Source organism: Mustela nigripes, chromosome 1 (assembly GCF_022355385.1).
Source record: "Mustela nigripes isolate SB6536 chromosome 1, MUSNIG.SB6536, whole genome shotgun sequence".
Lineage (NCBI taxonomy): Eukaryota > Metazoa > Chordata > Mammalia > Carnivora > Mustelidae > Mustela > Mustela nigripes.
Window position 1 is genome coordinate 184,513,913 of NC_081557.1, and position 17,797 is coordinate 184,531,709.

Below are 17,797 nucleotides of genomic sequence, written 5' to 3' on the forward strand. Positions count from 1 at the left end.
CATAGTCTGTGAACTATATAACTAAATTTCACCAATACTTCAAAATTTTCAGTTGTTTTATTTTATAAGTTCACGATTGTTATATTTAGTATAATTTTAAAATCTTGATAATCTACTAATAATTAATAATTTTAATAACTTCTTTTGGTATGTATTTTTTCTATTTCTCCCAATACTCTGAGATTGAAGAAAAGCAGAAGGTTCTACCCATTCATGCAGAAAAACTGAGCTGGAAAGTTAATAGCACAGCTGGAAAGGCTAACGAATTTAACATTTAAAAATGCCTGTAGAGGTTCAAAGTCTATCTCTGGGTCTCAGAGGTGGCTCTTTTTGATATAATCAACCCGAACATGAAACTTCAGAACCATTTAAATATTCACTGGTGAAATACATTTGTCTGTACTACAACTTTCACAATTTTTTCTCACGATTGTCTTTCATCACTCATTATTTGCTTCTGACAGTGCTCATTTCTTTATTCTCTTTAAAAAGACAAGTTGCTAATTGACCAGCAAGGTAGCTGGCCCTGGTTGAAACTCTGTTATTGAATTCCTACAGTGGGAGTGAAAACAAAAATAGGGATGGATACCCATGTTATGCCTACAATTAACAGAGTAAACATCTTAATAGGCATAGAAGACACAAACAGATGTTCTAATTGCATGTCTGTGAGAAACTGATGTTTACTGGTTCCACTCTGGCTTGGCCTTTGAGACCTCAGGAAGTTTCCCTCCCAGTGGGGATTTCAGTGATTTATTGATTTCAGTACAATGAATATTTCAGAAACTAGCAGGATTTTTAAGAGGTTAAATACATCCTTACAAAGGTTAGCATTAATTCATGCTTGAAGGGAATGCTTAACTCTCCTCTAAACCAGGCTAAGGATGGTCACATTGGCCACATTCCTGCCTTAAGTGGGAAGGAACACGAACAGGGGAGCAGAAGGATTTCCCAAGAGAGAATGTAGAAATAAAACGTTAGCACAGATTTTTTTTTTTCCTCCTAAAGTGAACAGAAATGAGAGACGTATGGATAATTGCAAACTCCTAAAAACGCCTGGTTGAAATGCTAATTAGTCTTGATCATAACAGTAAAGATATATTTTAGACTTGTATTTGAGAAGCTCAGAACTGAATAATGTAATAAGGCTAAGAAATTTGAAAGGTTTTTAAATGCTTAAGAAATGCTTAATTTACCACTCACCTTCTATATTGAATTTACAAATTGATTCTGATGTAATTGTTTGGCCAGTGTCTACCAGAAAGAGTCTAAAAAGCAATTGATGGGTACTTGGTATTCTTCTGCTTTCTTTCTTCTTCATCACAGTCACGCATATTGATAAGCTCGTATGTCCTCTTCGATATTAATAATGTTACTCATTATTTATCCAGAATACTTTTCTAGAATTTACCTCATGCCAGGTACTGTGCAAATGCTCTAAACAAATTATCTCATTAAAAGAATGCCATTACATCAGATGAATAAATATAAAACCCTGACAGACTGTAATTTTGTTACAAATGCAAACAATATTTTATCTTCTTAACTTCCTTTATAAGTTGTGTCCAGTGACTGGTTACTTGACATAGGAGCTGGCTAAATTTCTTCTTCCTTAGATTAAAAAAATAACCGATATGAATTTTGTGATGGAGCAGTCTCATGCTTGAATATTTTATGGCTGTGGACTAGTGCTGGCCAGAGATGGCCGGGGGGCTCCTGAAGTGTGGCTGGTCTAAATCAAAGACTTGGGATGTCACAAAGAATTTAAGATATTACCTTAATATTTTTATATTGATTGCATGTGAAAATAGTTAATAATTTAGACATACTGGGTTAAATAAAATATATCACTAAAGTGAATTTCACCTGCTTCTTTTTACCTGCAGCTACTAGAGAATTAAATTTTAGTAATCTGAATTACTTTCCTGGTGAGCACTGCACCACTTCTCAGATCTTGGAATTGGATTGGATACTGCCAATTTCATTTCCTATTCCATGCTAATTTTTGCATGCTACTTGCTTTTCATCATAGCAACCATAGATAATTCAGTTGCAAGAAGATAGGCTATCATCTTAAAATATAGTGTGATCTAACACTGAAACTGCAAAACACCTTGATATAACAGTTCTCATGGTGTTTCTTACATGTCGAGTAGTGCTAAAATTTCCTCAAACATTTAAAATATCCAGTAGTACTTCTATGTGTTAAGTGAGCTTCCCTGGTATGCTTTGGCACACCGTTTGAGAATCACGAATGTAGACTATTAGAAATGACAAGTTTTTGTTTTGTACATTTATCATAAATAAGTCAAATTATAAATTCTACCATGGTATCAGAATATATATATATAATTCACCTTTATGCTCATTCACCTATCCATTCATTTAGTCATTCAAATTTGACCTAAAATGTCCTAAATACGGAGGGCTACACAGGCACAATCCCTGTCTTGTGGAGTTTGCACTGTAATAAATAGAAACAAAGAAACAGATTTCAAAAATTCCAAGTAAACAATCAGGGTAATTGCTAATAATGATAGGCACTAAGGAAGAAGTAATGTTGCAGAGCATTGCTTCTCTGAGAGAGGGGATGGTTCTCCAGATGAGGTGACCAGAAAGGACGTCTCTGAGGTGATATATGAGAAGATACCTAACCTGGGGAATAGCTAACTAGAAAATAATCTGAAAAGAACATTCTGGAAGAAGCAACAGTAAAAACTTTTTGAGTGGAAATAACTTGGGGTGTTTGAACAGAAGGAAGGAGACACCATGGTTGAGGAAGGGGGAGGCTGCTGTGAGAAGTGGAAGGGTTGGCAGGGCCATATAATGTGAGACTTTAAATGCTGCCATTGTTGGTTTAAAGCCTGGCTGAAGCAACCTAGCACACAATGTCTTACATGTAACAGGTGCCAAGGAAGTGTTTGTTGAACTAACGTAGATAGACAAAGAATGGGTGCCAAAAACAGAGACAGGGTCCAACCTAAAAAAAAAATAAGACGAAAAACCTGGAACACAAAGAACTTTATCTCATCATTCAGGCCCAGAATATGCCTTAAATCAGGTTTTTTTGGCCTGCACTACTAAAAAGTCAGAATTATTTTTCTAGTTCTAAACTATTCTTGCTTTGAGCCTGGCCTTTCTTGTCTACCACAAACTGCCTCCCTCTTTGAACTTCAGTTTCTTCTCCGGGCGTAAATTAAAGTTATCATTCCTGGCAATCCAAGAAGCATTCTGCTTCTGGTTTCCAGTTTCTACTGAATTAAAGCATTTCCCTTTTTATAACTGCTTCTTCCTCAGCTCTCTAAGTTTATTTTTGACTGATTTGGTCTTTTATTCTTTCAGAAATAGACTTGTTTTATTCCAGGAGAGATAAATGACCAATAATTCATTTTCTCATTTGCAATTAATCCTTGTTATACTACATATATGAGGTTGTGGGGTTTAGGAAGCTTCCTCTGGGGACCAGCTGAGACTAACGTCCTATTGTTTGGGGAATTACCTTGATTCAGGGGTAGGCTCTAGGTAGACTCTCAGACAGATCATTGCAGAGCTCATGAAACAAAGACTAAATGAAGATGTTGGAATCACAAATTTCATTAAATAAATTTCAAATATATAGCAATAGTAAAGGAAAGGGGATGGGAGAGATTGGCATGCTTATGATAGGGAGCAAGCAGATGGAAGACCTATCCTACCCAAGTCCTGGGTGATGCCATGTTGATGTGCTCTAGTCTTCCCTGCTAATAGTGTGGTTACAAGAACCCGGTGTGGCAGCCAGAAGAACCCCCCCACCCAAAGATATTCATGCTCTGATCCCTGGAACCTGCCAGTATGCCTTACTTGGCCAAAGAGATTTTGCAGATGTGATTGTGTTAAGGGCCTTGAGGTGGGGAGATCATTCTAGATTATCTGGATGAAACGAACCCAATCTCAAGTACACTTAAATACTGGAGGACATTTCTTGGCAACAGTCAGAGACACATGTGAGGATGAATTTAGGGTCAGAAAGATGTGATATTTGTGGCTGACTTTGAAGAGATGAAGAAAGGAACCACTAGCTAGGGAAAGCAAGTGGTCTTGAGAAGCCAGAACAGGCATGGAGATGGATTTTCCTCTGGAGCCTTGGGAAGGAATGCAGCCCAGCTGACATCTTGATTTTTCCCCAGTGAGATTCACGCCAGACTTCTAGCCTACTAGAAGCACTGTAAGATAATAAATGTGCGTTGTTTTGAGCCACTACGTTTGTGGCAATTTGTTATGTCACTGGAAACTAATACAGGAAGTAAGACAAAGGGGCCGGACAGGTGAAAGTTGCCTTAAGCCAGTGCACACTTTTCTCCCAGAGGTATGCAAGACCAAGGATGCTGGCCAGCATCTGGCCTCATGGTGCAGCTCTAGCTTTTGTTTGTGCTCTGTAAGCAGAGCACAGCTGGGGAACGAATCAGTAGCTGTACCCAAGATACCACAGTTGTCCGTTTAAGGTGGGGTGAGCCATAGCATATGAACATTTAAGGGTCTCTTAGTTTGTCCATCCCTTCCTATCTAAACATAAAACTTACTTGTCTCATTGTTTTTACCTATATCAAACACCATGTATTCTTTTTATTCAATTTACCTTTAATATGTTTTACTGACTTATTCTTTGTCATTTATTCTGAGTTTCGTCCATTCCATTTTTTCCTGACTTCTATCGCTGAATTGAATACTCCCAAAAGATGCAGCAAACCCGTATTAAGAATCCCACAAAATGCAGTCCTCCACAGGTATGAAGGAGTTAAATGTCTTTACTTGTGTCCCTGCTGTTGAATATAGTCAAGAATGACTTGCTATCTTGATGAACCTCACCTTTGCCCCATATTTCCAGTGGACCTCATATTTCCAGTGGACCTAACAGACTTCAAATAAATGTGCAGGTTTTTCCAGTTGAGAATCTGTAAATTCTTGGTTTATAGTCTGAAAGTGAAGTAAACTATTTAGTTATGCCAATACACTGGTGAGGGCTTTGTGTACAAAGAAAAATTATATCTAAAAATATTTGTTATATATCTAAAGTACACTTGAGGGATTGCATACTATGGTAATTGTAAGAGAAGTCAAAGCAATTTAAAAACTATATTTGGTTTTGTTTCAAGTTTTAAATATTAAAAAATAAACAACAGATTGTTATGTTTTCAAAGTAATTGCAGAGCAAGGAGGTCATTGTCTACTTAACTAGTTTAGAAAAATGTGGCTTTTCATAACATTTTGGATACAAAATTAGAGACCAGTCTACTTTGACTGTGTTTTCACAAACATCGCTAATAAGTGACTTGGTTTGTCTTCACTTTTCTTTATTTTATGAATTTTTAAAAAATTTTTGAAGATTTATATTTATTTACTTGAGAGAAAGAATGAGAGAGAGAGAGAGCATGAGAAGGCAGAAGGTCAGAGGGAGAAGCAGACTCTTTGCCGAGCAGGGAACCCTATGCAAGACTTGATCCCAGTACTCCAGGATCACGACCTCAGGCAAAGGCAGTTGCCCAACCAACTGAGCCACCCAAGTGCCTCAACTTTTCTTCATTTTAAAGTTATTTATGGTGGTTTCAGATGATCTGAAAGATGAAGTTTTTCCTGATATGGAAAATCAATTATGGAAGGAACCTAAGTGTTCATTGATAAGTGGATGGTGGATAAAGAAAAAAAAAATATATATATATACATACACACACATATATATAAATATTACTCAGCAAGAATGAGATCTTGCCATTTGCAACAATATGGGTGGATCCAAAGGATATTATGCTAAGTGAAATAACTCAGGCAAAGAAAAGCAAATACCATAGGATTTACTTATATGTGGACTCTAAGAAAACAAAACAAGTGAACAAACAAAAAAACAGAAACAGATCCCTGAATGCAGAAAACAAAATGGTGACTGCCAGAGGGGTTGGGGGAGTGGACTGGGCAAAATGGGTGAAAAGGGAGTGGGAGACACAAGGTTGCAGTTGCTAAATGAATCAGTCATGGGAATGAAAGGTACAGCATAGGAAATATAGTCAATGGTATTACAACAGCACCTATGGGGACAAAGGGTAGTTATACTTGTGGTAGGCATAGTATAACATATAGACTTGTTGAATCACTATGTTGTACACTTGAAACTGATATAACATTGTATGTCAGCTAGACTTCAATTAAATAAAGAAAATTAATGTTCTTTTGAATCAAGATATTTGTGGTAATATAGGTGAAACTAGGTTTCTTGTTTCAGTAGTAGTTGATTAGTAGAAATACAACTCAATTCTGAAAGGTAGTAATCACATTGTGTTAGCTGAGTTTAGTTTAAGTTCATATTTTCACTTAGAAGTTCTTTTTCTTCCCAATTTGTATGTGAAGGATGAGAAGGCATTATTCCTACTTAGTTATCTCGATGAGGTTTTATATCTTGATACAAAAGTCAGTGGCATATTATGCTCTCTTCAATGATACAAGAACTATTAAACATATCAGTTTTGTTTTGTCTTTTTTTTCCCTAAAAGTCAGTCTGTATCAACTGGTTTCCTTAAGGAATTGATCAGTGGCCAATATAATAAAATTTTTTTCTTTGGTTTGGAAAATTTCAGTTAAACTATTCAATTTAATAGAAAGAAAGGAGTTTTTAAACAAATGTTATAATAATTGAACTGGATAAGTATTAATTTGATTCAGATTTGCTAGGATTGGCAAAGCGACCACTACTTGCTAGTCTGTTACAATGAGACTTAACACTGAATTTTCAGTTCATGCTGTCACCAGGTTGTTATTTTCTCAGAGATCAGTTCTAAGAGAATTAAATAAAGGCCATTTTAGTAATTAACCCATGAAGGTGTTAAAATTGTCTTATGGCCCATTAGTTACACTTTGATGTTGTCAGCATCTGTTAAATACATAAAGATTTAAGCAGCAGAGGGGAAAGATATTGTAATGGAGACTCATTGCTACTGAGAATTACAAAACACGATGAAAATCATAGTAAGCTTATTTAATAAGGGTAATAATATAAATCTGAAAATTATTTAAAAATGCCATTGAAGCACTTTTGATTAAGAAATAGTATGGGAAAGAAGAAGGAACAGATTGAATTTTAGCCCATGTACATCCAGATGCAGTGTGCATATGTGCACACCCCCATTCCAAGGAAATAACACCCCTAACTAATTCAGTGCAAGCATCTCTACATGACTATTATGTTACAGAAAACCTTAGCATTAAGGCTCAAATTTAGAATTCTGAAATCTAGAATTTACAGCTAGCTCTTTCATTAAAAAAAAAAAAAATCAGAATGTTTAATCTCGCCTAGAGCAACTGTTGCTTAAACCGGATTGAGGACAACTCCACGTAAGGGGCTGCAGATGTGGTTCTTACCTTGGGAAGACTGAGGACCATGGCTAGCAGTTTGCATATAGTTCCCTCCTCTCACTTTAATTTAGAACGATGTGGGGCCAGGTGGGAGCCAGTTGGAGCTCTTGAGCTTTAGGTAGAGAGAGGAAAAAGGGAAGAACCAAATCCCAGAGCTTCTTTACTCTGCTGTCCCTTGCCTCTGTCTCATGCATTTAGTCTATGTTGTACGAACCAGTTCAGTAGTATCTCAGATCATCTCCTGACTCCTACTCTTCCTAATATACACAACACCAAACTCTTCCTGAGTGAAGTTCCAAGATTATTTTTCTCCTGTTCAAAAATGATCTTCAGTGACTCTTGATGTTTTACGGAATTAATTTAAATGATTAAATTGACATCTGACATCTAAGGCTTCTGTAATAAGATCTTTTCCCCCTACCTCCAGTTATCATGCCCTTGCTGTGTGCTCTCCAGTGTTTTAGGCATATGGAGAGAGTTAGTTGATAGAGAAATTCTTAACTAATGTAGTGATTGGAATTACCACTGGGGTTATGTGAAAATGAATTTCCATCCAAGGTTTTAGTGAAGTCGTGCATGGCATTATTAGTATTGATTCTATCATGTGCTATCTCCATTTACCAGTTGTGTTGGCATTACACATACAATGCAGGATCCTCTATTTTAACAGTCCGCTGTGATTGGTTAGCATTATGCGAAAGCTCCTGGGAGATTCAGTTTAATTGCAGAGCAGATAACTCTTGGACTCCTGCTTCTTTCTCATGTGTTGAGTGGTCCTAGGGTATCTTTGATATCCAAGGGTCTGACAGTGTCATGTCTCTGTAGAGACAGCTGGAATCTACTATCTGCTGAGAGAGGAGGTGGTTGGGCAGAACTACACCTGCAACAGTTACTTCTGAAAGAGCTACCAAGTATCTAAGTGGGTTCTAATCTGGCCTGATAAAAAGGCAACTTTCAGAATTTAAAATCTTTATGTTTTAATATTGCCACCCTATGCTGTGTGATCTTGAGCAATCTCTGAATCTTGGTTTCCATCTTTGAAAGAGTAAAATAAAAACCACAGTTAAAGCGATGTTTAAGTGAAAAATATTTGGATAAAAAAAGAACTTTGTCAATATCTATTTTTTTTGAGAACTAGCATAAGTCACATGGGTGGAATGAGAAGTTAACATGTGGTGAAGGAATTTGTATTTTGGCATCTATGAGGACAGATGTTGACAATTCAGCCTCCACTGGGAAAAAAAAAAAAAAAAACCTCTATAAAAAGATACTTATGTAGATTCACAAATGTCTTGTAATCATTTAATTTTAGTTCAACATTTTCCTAGTTGGGGGGAAGTGCTATGAAAAATTTAGAAACAGCCAAGGGTTAAGAATGGAGAAGATAAAAATAGATATTTTTGCTTTGAAACTACAAATATTATTTCTTTCACTCGAAAATAGGCCAAATATAGCTTTTAAATATAATTTTTCTTATGGGGATTCCTGTTAAATAATGCTTTAATGTGAATATTTAGACTTTCATAAAAATAAATGATAAAGGACAAGCCTCTGTTTTGGTGTATCCATTAGGTATTTAGATATATTACTGTCTAATTTTTTTTTTAAATTAGTTGATCTTCCAGAAGAAATGTAAGTATTTATTCAGCATCTGTTGGGTATTTTGTATGATGCCAGTTTCTATGAAGGATAATCAGATTGAGTAAAAATGTATCTAAACCCTAGTTTCCCATAAGACCAGGCCTGTGGTGAAGCTAACATGCTAATGTTTTCTTGGAGGAACACAATTCTGAGGGAAGCAAGAAAGAGAGAAACGCGGATGTGAGTCAGAGAAGGAGGAAAAGTAAATACAAATGTTACATTACTGTGCTGGTCAGAACTTCACAAGAAAAGACTGCATAGACGGGGTGGCCTTCGAGAAGCAATATAGGGCGTTGTGCACTAGAATTGTTGTGAAGGAAGGTAAAACTGAAAGAATTTATTTGCCAGCTCTTCTTCTTTCCTCTCCTCCCCTCCATCTCATTCTTTCTCTTGAATTCCTTGCATTTCTAGGTTCTCTTCTTGTGTCTGTCTGTGTAGCTCCCAGAGCAGCTGGAGTCTCCATGAGCCCTTCTGGGTAAGACTTAGATGCTGGGGATTGTGTGACCTCAACTGCCCAGATGCACAGAAGACCATGCTGCTGGAAGACGGGGTGATGGTGAGACATGGGTCCGGGATTTCTACTATGGGGAAGCAGAGCAAGTGTTGGAGGCAAGAGGAGTGCTGATGAGAATGGTCCAACCGGGGAGGAGCACAAACTGGGCCTGAATCAAACAGTAGTTATGATTGGATGATCCGCTGAAGAATCAAGAGATTGCTGGCTCTTTTTGGAATTGTTTTTGGGCTTTTATTTTAAGAAAGAGGAGGAAGCAAATATCAAAAGTATGCCTGTACTATGCCAAGACCTTTTTTTTAAAGAAAGTGGGAATAAACACTGGATATACAAACTTTGTAGTGGAGAATAAGAAATATTAAAAAAAAACTAAGAAACTTGGAAGAGCGAAGGGTCATATATTCAGAATACTAAAATGGATTCAATCACATTTAAATAAAAACTTGTAGGAATGATTAACCAGATTTATGTCTTATATTTCATGGTTCTGGTATCAAGAAAAAAATTCTCTTTTATTACTTTGATGATCACTCTTATGACACACCAGAGAAAAAAATATAAAATCAACCAAAAATAAATTCCTAGTTTTCAAGCATGATGGTGGACAGAAATAGCCAGCCTTTGTTAAGATTTCTGATTTATTTATATACTTCTCTACCCTATGGAAAACATTTTGGTTACTTTCTTCTTGTTCTAAAAGGATAGAAAAGCATTAATAGCTTTTTTCTTTTTTTAATTGTGAGTTCAAAGAATTGCATAAGAGTGCATCTGGAGAAAAAGATCCAGACACCCAGGCAACAGTATAAGTAGGTAATTAATAAAGAAATGATCCTAAATAATAAAAGTAAGAGAAATCATAAGGTTTGTCTTTGTTTTAAGCTCACTTTTTCCTTCTCAGAAATTTTGTATTTTACTGTCTAAGAGACAGTGCTTCTCTAAGGGCAGTGTGCTGCTTGATGATAAAATATGGCAGTACAATCTGTATAAAAAGCATTTTATGTCGATAAATAGAAAATTCACTTGTAAAGAAAACTTGTAAAACTAGTTGCTAATGCCAAAAGGAGTAGAGAAGCTAAGATATTTGCTAGTTCTGTTTCTAGTGAAATGGATTTGCAGGTTGGGGAAGGGTTGGGGTGAGTGTGGAGCATGTGTGGCAGCCTGAAGTCCTCTGTCTTGGTTTATGGCATGACTGTTTCTGTAGTGAGATTTGGGTAACAATTATTGATCTAATTATTTGTGTTTTCTGCTTCTTAGGGAATGTTGCTTTTCTTGGACTTCTTATAAATCCTCTGTAGGATTACCTTTATCAAACTGAAAACCAGAAATCAGGGGTTCTTCACCACTTTTCTGTCTCCATAACAATCATGTGAGCCACACACACTGGGGGAAGGGGAGTGTGATGTGGGCAACTTAAGAGTCTTGGGACTTCATGCTCTATGCAACAAACCTTCCTTACAATTGTGGTGCATTCCTTCCAACCCTTTCTAATGGAGCATATGGGTTGTAAAAATCAAAGAAACTCTTCAAGATTGAGTGGCATAATCTTTGCTAGTTCTGAACATAGTAAAGTTAAATAACTTTGAAACTTTCAAACACCTAAAGTGAAGTCTGTGTGTAACTGCTGGACTGCGGAGGCAGATGCCTTGTTGAATAGTCTTTCATAGAATTTGCCTCATTTTGTAATGTGACTGTAGGTATTCTCAACTGATCATCTTGCTGCCTCGGTGAGGTTCCTCTAGCACGGTTGTAGCTCAAGTTCTCAGTCAGTAGCCCAAGTATTTCTACAGTCAATAGAACTCATAAAGTATTAACATGGCAAGCTTTGACCTAATTTGGACAAGTAAGGTACTTTGCAATTTCAAAAAACTCATTAGCATTACTAATATTTGTTTGTCAGGACAAAAACTCAATATTATTCACTTTCACTACACATGTAGTGTCCACAAGCATGGACATCAGATATCCAATTCATTACTATAAACATTTGTTGAACATCTTTATTTGACCTTGTGTTAGACCCAGACATTTAAAGATAACTAAGTTAAAACAAAAGAGAAGACAGAAAATACAGAGGAAACAAAAAGGACCAAAATAAGATAAAGCACAGACATCTTTTTTTTTTAATTTTAAAGTTTTGTTTATTTATTTGAGACACACACACACACACACACACACACACACACAGTGCAAGCAGAGGAAGGGGCAGAGGTAGAGGGAGAGAATCTCAGGCAGACTCCCCACCAAATGTGGAACCCAATGCAGGGCTCTATTTCATGACCCTGAGATCATGACCTGAGCTGAAATCAAGAGTCAGAAGCTTAACTTACTGAGCCACCCAGGCGCCCATGGCACAACCATCTTTTAATGTAAGCACAAAGAGTTCTAGTCACATCATTAGATCTTGAGGGCACTACAATATTTTAGTACAATCATTTCTGAGCCTGGGACAGCAAGAAAACTTGATCTTCTTTAGGCATATTCTGCTTAGGAGGGCATGGAACACAGGTATATACATATGGAAAACTCCACCAAATTGCATATGAAAATCTATATACTTTCTTATATGTAAATTTTAATGCAATTAAAAGAAAGAAGCACAAAAATGTGTATTGCACTACATTCAGCATCATTAAAACATGTAGGATTCCCTGGATAATCTCGTACCCTCTCAACCACCTATTCAGAATATTTGTTATCTGTGGGTTCTATATCACTCATGCTTTTTACGCTCCAATGTATAGTCTGCATTAGTATAATATTCTTTGCTTAATTCATTATTGCTTTTGGTGAATAGTTGGGTGAATAGCTTACCATTCAGTACCTGTTCATCTGCGTAATGTTTTTCAATGTGTAAACATAATTTTCAAGCTGTATTAGTATTACATTCTTTAGTCTCATGCAAGAGACTAAGTGTTAGAATTATAAATAAAGTTCACATTGTGTCATGCTTTGGGGATTTTCTAGAACAGAGGACTGGGCCAGACCAATTTTCCCCAGTGGCCACAGATCTAGAACAAATATTCTGGTGCTCTGAAGCCCTTGGCAGCACCCCAGAACATGATTCTGGGGTTGCTGATTTCTATTTTGAACATTATGAAACGTCCTCTGAAACAATAGGTAGACAAATTGCTTTTGTGGTCAGAAAGCCTGTATGTAAATAGAAGGCAGGCTGAGAATGTGAATTCATGCAGTTTGGAGAAGGCATAGAGATAATGTCAACTTTAATTCCTGTTTTTCTCTAAACACAGAGAATAGGCCAAAGGTCATGAGTGGAAATTAAAGAAAAATGGAAAACAGATGTTAGGAAGCTCACTATAGGAATGGAAACACAAGCAGCACTGAATATTATTAAAGAAAAAAAAAAAAAAGACCACTGCTTAAAAAAAATAAAAACCCCAGAAAGTGAGATCTTAGGAAAATTCTATTTTCATAATAATATGTTTAAAAGAGATAGACTTCTTAATACTTTACTGAAGTGTTTAATTCTGTATAGTCTCCCCTATATGCAGACATTTGGGAGCAAAAGAAGATCTTAAAATTCTCTATTATAAACCGCATCTAAAAAGATGATGCCTGGGGAACAGTTTCTTCTTTACAACCCAAAATACAGGCATTCCCTACCGTCCAACATCAGACTTTAACAAAGAAAGTTTTTCTTTTCTTCTAATTAACCATGGTAGTTCTTTTTCGAAATACATTTGTTCTTAAATTATCTTTCCATTAAGAAACTTGAATAAGTTTCCTTGGTGTTAATAAGAGTTGTGCAGATTTAATATGGTAAGAAGTAAGTACCTGGGCAGAAATTTAGTTTAGTTCATAAAATACACCAAAATGACTCTCGAATGCATGGTTTACATTTTTTTTTTAATTTAAAGAGGACCTATGTGGGTGCCTGGGTGTCTCAGTGGGTTAAAGCCTCTGCCTTCGGCTCAGGTCATGATCTCAGGGTCCTGGGATCGAGTCCCGCATTGGCCTCTCTGCTCAGCAGGGAACCTGCTTCCTCCTCTCTTTCTGCCTGCCTCTCTGCCTACTTGTGATCTTTCTCTGTCAAATAACTAAATAAAATCTTAAAAAAATAAAAAAAAATTTAAAGAGGACCTATGTGTTTTGACATGTTTTGACTTTTATATGTTCTATTCAGCTAAAATAAAAGGGGATTTGCAAGATTGACGAAAATACATAAATTTATGTATGGTGTCTTGAAATCTTACAAACATACACATAACAAATATCCCAAGTCTGTCCTCAAGCTTTTTCCTTTGTTATTGTTTAGAAATTCAGATAAGATTTGTAAAAATGGAAGAGGTGTTTTAACATGATTCAAAGCAATTCCCCAAATTTATAAGACCACAGAAAAATCATCAGAAGTTATTTAAAATACCTAGTCCTCAGCCTATCTTTTGATCCCAAAGCCCCCACTGACGATTTTCTTATGTGTCTATGCATTTGTTTAGTTGAGTATTAACCAGTTGACTAAACACTGACAAAGAGAAGTTGGCATGCATCTGTAGTAGGCATATAATTAGGAGGATGTAATTAAGGATCATTGCTGGATGCGTTTACATTAGAGATGTAATTATGAAGAAAGAAGAGTCAGTGCGGTAGCCAAGGCAGGAATGCCAAAGTGAACTTGGAAACCCAGAAACTGAAATGAGTTCCTTTGCAGGGGGAATGTCCACAGTCATGTTGGTCCTGTGCTGTAAGGGCATGACAGCGGTGGGATAAGGAAGAGACGAGAACCATGTCCAGACGCACTGGCCTCTAGCAAATTATCTTCCCTTGTCCTCTCTTGTTCTCATCCTACCCTGCCAAAAGAAATCCATGGCATACCATTTTTATGTGCAATTTTATTTTCTTATAAGTAGACGCATTAACATGATGGGTTTAACCATAGTTCATCTTATTTATGAGCCTCTGGTTAAATGTTAATAGCCTGAAGTCAAGTATCAAACACAAGAATTTAGAGCTGAAGAGCTGTAGTTGCTATAGTTGCAAGTTGTAGTTACTGACTATACAACAGGATCTCCATCCAGCCAGACCTGTTTCTTCAGCTGTTTGAATATTATCGACCATGAACACTTACCATGCTTATTAAATGCCAGGCACGGTTCTAAGTGCTTTAGGTATGTTAACACATTTAATCTTCATGATAATCACATGAGGCAGCTACTTATTTATTATATCCATTTTAAATTTGAGAAAACTTAGGCACAGAGAGGTTAAGTAATTTGCCCCGGGGTCACACAGCTAATGATGGCAGAGCTGGGTATGACTGTGGAATCTGTGCTCTTAAGTACCGTTCCATCATCTGTGCCTTGCCACAATTACTGGGTAAATAATTTTATGACAATCTTTTCTTGTTGGAAGGAGTCAGAATTTCGAATTGGAAGTGTGCTGAATTGTTTGTGTTGTATAAATGGTGATGGGGTGTTTTCCCCAACTCCAGAAGCCTGTTTTAAGTGTTGAATATACAGCTTGTACCATGTCACATATCATTAGACATACTAATCTAATCTAATATCACCATGTAAATTCATCGTCATCCTGTCTGCAGTGTGAATAACTCATAACCTTAGCATTAGCAAGATAAACTGATTCTTAATAAAACAAGACAAGATTAAGTTTGAAGACTAATTAAAAAGAAGGAAGCTGATCTCATGCCCATTAAATTTCTAGTTTGGTCTGTTTGGAAAACATCCAAAGGGTTAATATATGTGGTTCACTGAAGAGTAATGAAAATTCAGGACTGGTGGGAAATTAGATAAGGTAAAAAGAAAGGAGACACAAACTACAAAATAAAAAAGACAGAAATAACTCCTCTTCCCTCACATTATACAATCTTCATATATAGGAAAAGGTTAACCCTAGAGCCATCCTGCCCTGCATATCAGTTATCTTTATTATTAAGACATAACAACTTTATTTCATAATCATTTTCTTCCGGCCAACCAGCTGTGGTTAATCAAGGCAGATTAACTAGAACCTGATGGATTTCAGCCCCTGTTCAGCAATGCCAGCCAAATACTATAATTACACAGGATGCAGGCTGAGATAATGTCGACCTTGTACTTAGAGATAGTCCTAGATAAGTCGAATTGTCAGATTTGCAGGTCAGGCTTTTCAATCACTGGTGCTGTATCTGTGAAGAGAAAGAGTCAGAAAAGAGAAGAGAAGAGAAGAGAAGAGAAGACAAGAGAAGAGAAGACAAGAGAAGAGAAGACAAGAGAAGAGAAGAGAAGAGAAATAGAAAGGGAGACACAGAGAGAGGGAGAAAGAGAAAGAGAGAGAGAGAAGGAAAGAGAAGAAAAATCATTTTAGCTGTTCTGAAAGAAGCTATCTACTAAATAAGACTTATAGTTAGAAGTAGATTCATCATGGTAGATCCTGAAGAGCTGTGTGGAGGACATGCCTGTGCTGAGGGGAATAGAATCTCTGTCTCTTCTGAGCCCATATATTCTGTGGCATGTGAGAGCCCCACCATCGAGTAGTTTGCGTGGCACACTGCTGATGTTATGAAATTTACGTTAAGTTGGAAAAACAGTCCTTGTCATACTTTATCCTTTTGGAGGAAATGGATTTCCTTAATAAGAGCACTGCTTTATTTCCCCTATGAATTCAGATAGGGAACACATTCCCGAATGGCATTCTACCAAGTAGACGGACTGCAAGGGAATGGCTTATTATTCTAAAACTTTTAATGACCCAGAAGCAAAATATTTTTAATCTTTATATTATAGACATAAATTCTTAAATTCAGAAATCAAGTGCCAAGACCTCTGAGATATGACTGTTGGAAATCAACCAAAGATGAGGGCTCCAGAGCTTATTTAATAATGGTTAATGAATAAATTCCTAAATCATTTGGCTATTACTAACTAGTTCAGAATGTCTCACCTCTAGGTCCTTGTAACCATATTAAACTATACAAAAGTTCCTTGCTTCAATAAACTTAAGTTTACTGAGGAAATATGTATTTTTATGTATTGTATATATATAATATATATTTACTTATATATTTATTATTATATTATATATTATATTATTATAGTATTAATTTATATATTATTTATATATTTTATATATATCAAATATATTTATTTTATATATCGAATGTCGTGCCGTACTTTCCTTTTAGTTTAATGCTTTACAGAGCTCTGCATATGCAAATATCTGTACCTTTGCCCATGGACATTGTTCCTCCAGGGATATCTTTGTTTCTATGTTCTTACCTACCTTCTGTTAGTGAGCATCTCTTCATCTTTCAAAGCCTGCATCAGGACTCCACTTCATTCTTGACATTTTCATCACCATGGTCCTTTTCTTTTCTTCCAGTAATTAATTTCTCTTTCACTTTTGAGTTCACGGTGTAATATTCCTGCCTCTATTTTCTGGTGTATCACTTATCATCAACATCATCATCATCATCAGTTAAAAGGCCATTTCTCCAGCTAGAGCTCTTTAGTGACCTAGAAGCTTATCTGTCTTTGATCACTAGCACAAAATAACCAGGAGCATGGTAGGCATTTAGGCATTTGATAAACATTCGTTGAATCCATGGGCACATGAATAAAAAGGAAAACAAGTCATTCTAAAGAAAGGGGTTAGTCTTTAGGATTGAACAAGATTGTGTTTTTTAATAAGTAAAGTCAGTTGTAGATTAAGAGGCAACTGAAAGATGTTGCTCTTGCAAGTATATTAGAACTGTTCTGTTCTGGGGCACCTGGGTGGCTCAGTAAGTTAAAGCCTCTGCCTTCAGCTCAGGTCATGATCTCAGGGTCCTGGGATGGAGCCCTGCATGGGATCTTTGCTCAGCAGGGAATCTGCTCCCCCCCACCCCCAGCCTGCCTCTTCCTACTTGTGATCTCCCTGTCAAAATAAATAAATAAAATATTAAAAAAAAAACCTGTTCTATTCTTCATTTCCTTTTCATAAAGAAGAGGAAACTTCCTCTTAGCTTTCCAGAAGAATTGGCAAAAGAAGTACTTCTAGCTTCTTTCTACCTGCTTGCTCTCTGCCTTCCATTGATTATTGCAAATAGAGAAGAAACAAAGCAAATTCGGCTCCTTGTTGTCTGGGTCCTCCCAAAACTTCTGCTGCTCTGCTGTCTACTCTCTGGCAGCACGGGAAGCTTGCATCCTTGTTGGCGGGTGAGGGTATTTTTAATGCAGGGGTTATTTATTATGCTAGAAGAACGTGGCAGAGTTTATCTTTATTGGTAACAAAGGCGCTATTTGACCTTCCATTTATCTGACTCATATGTCCATC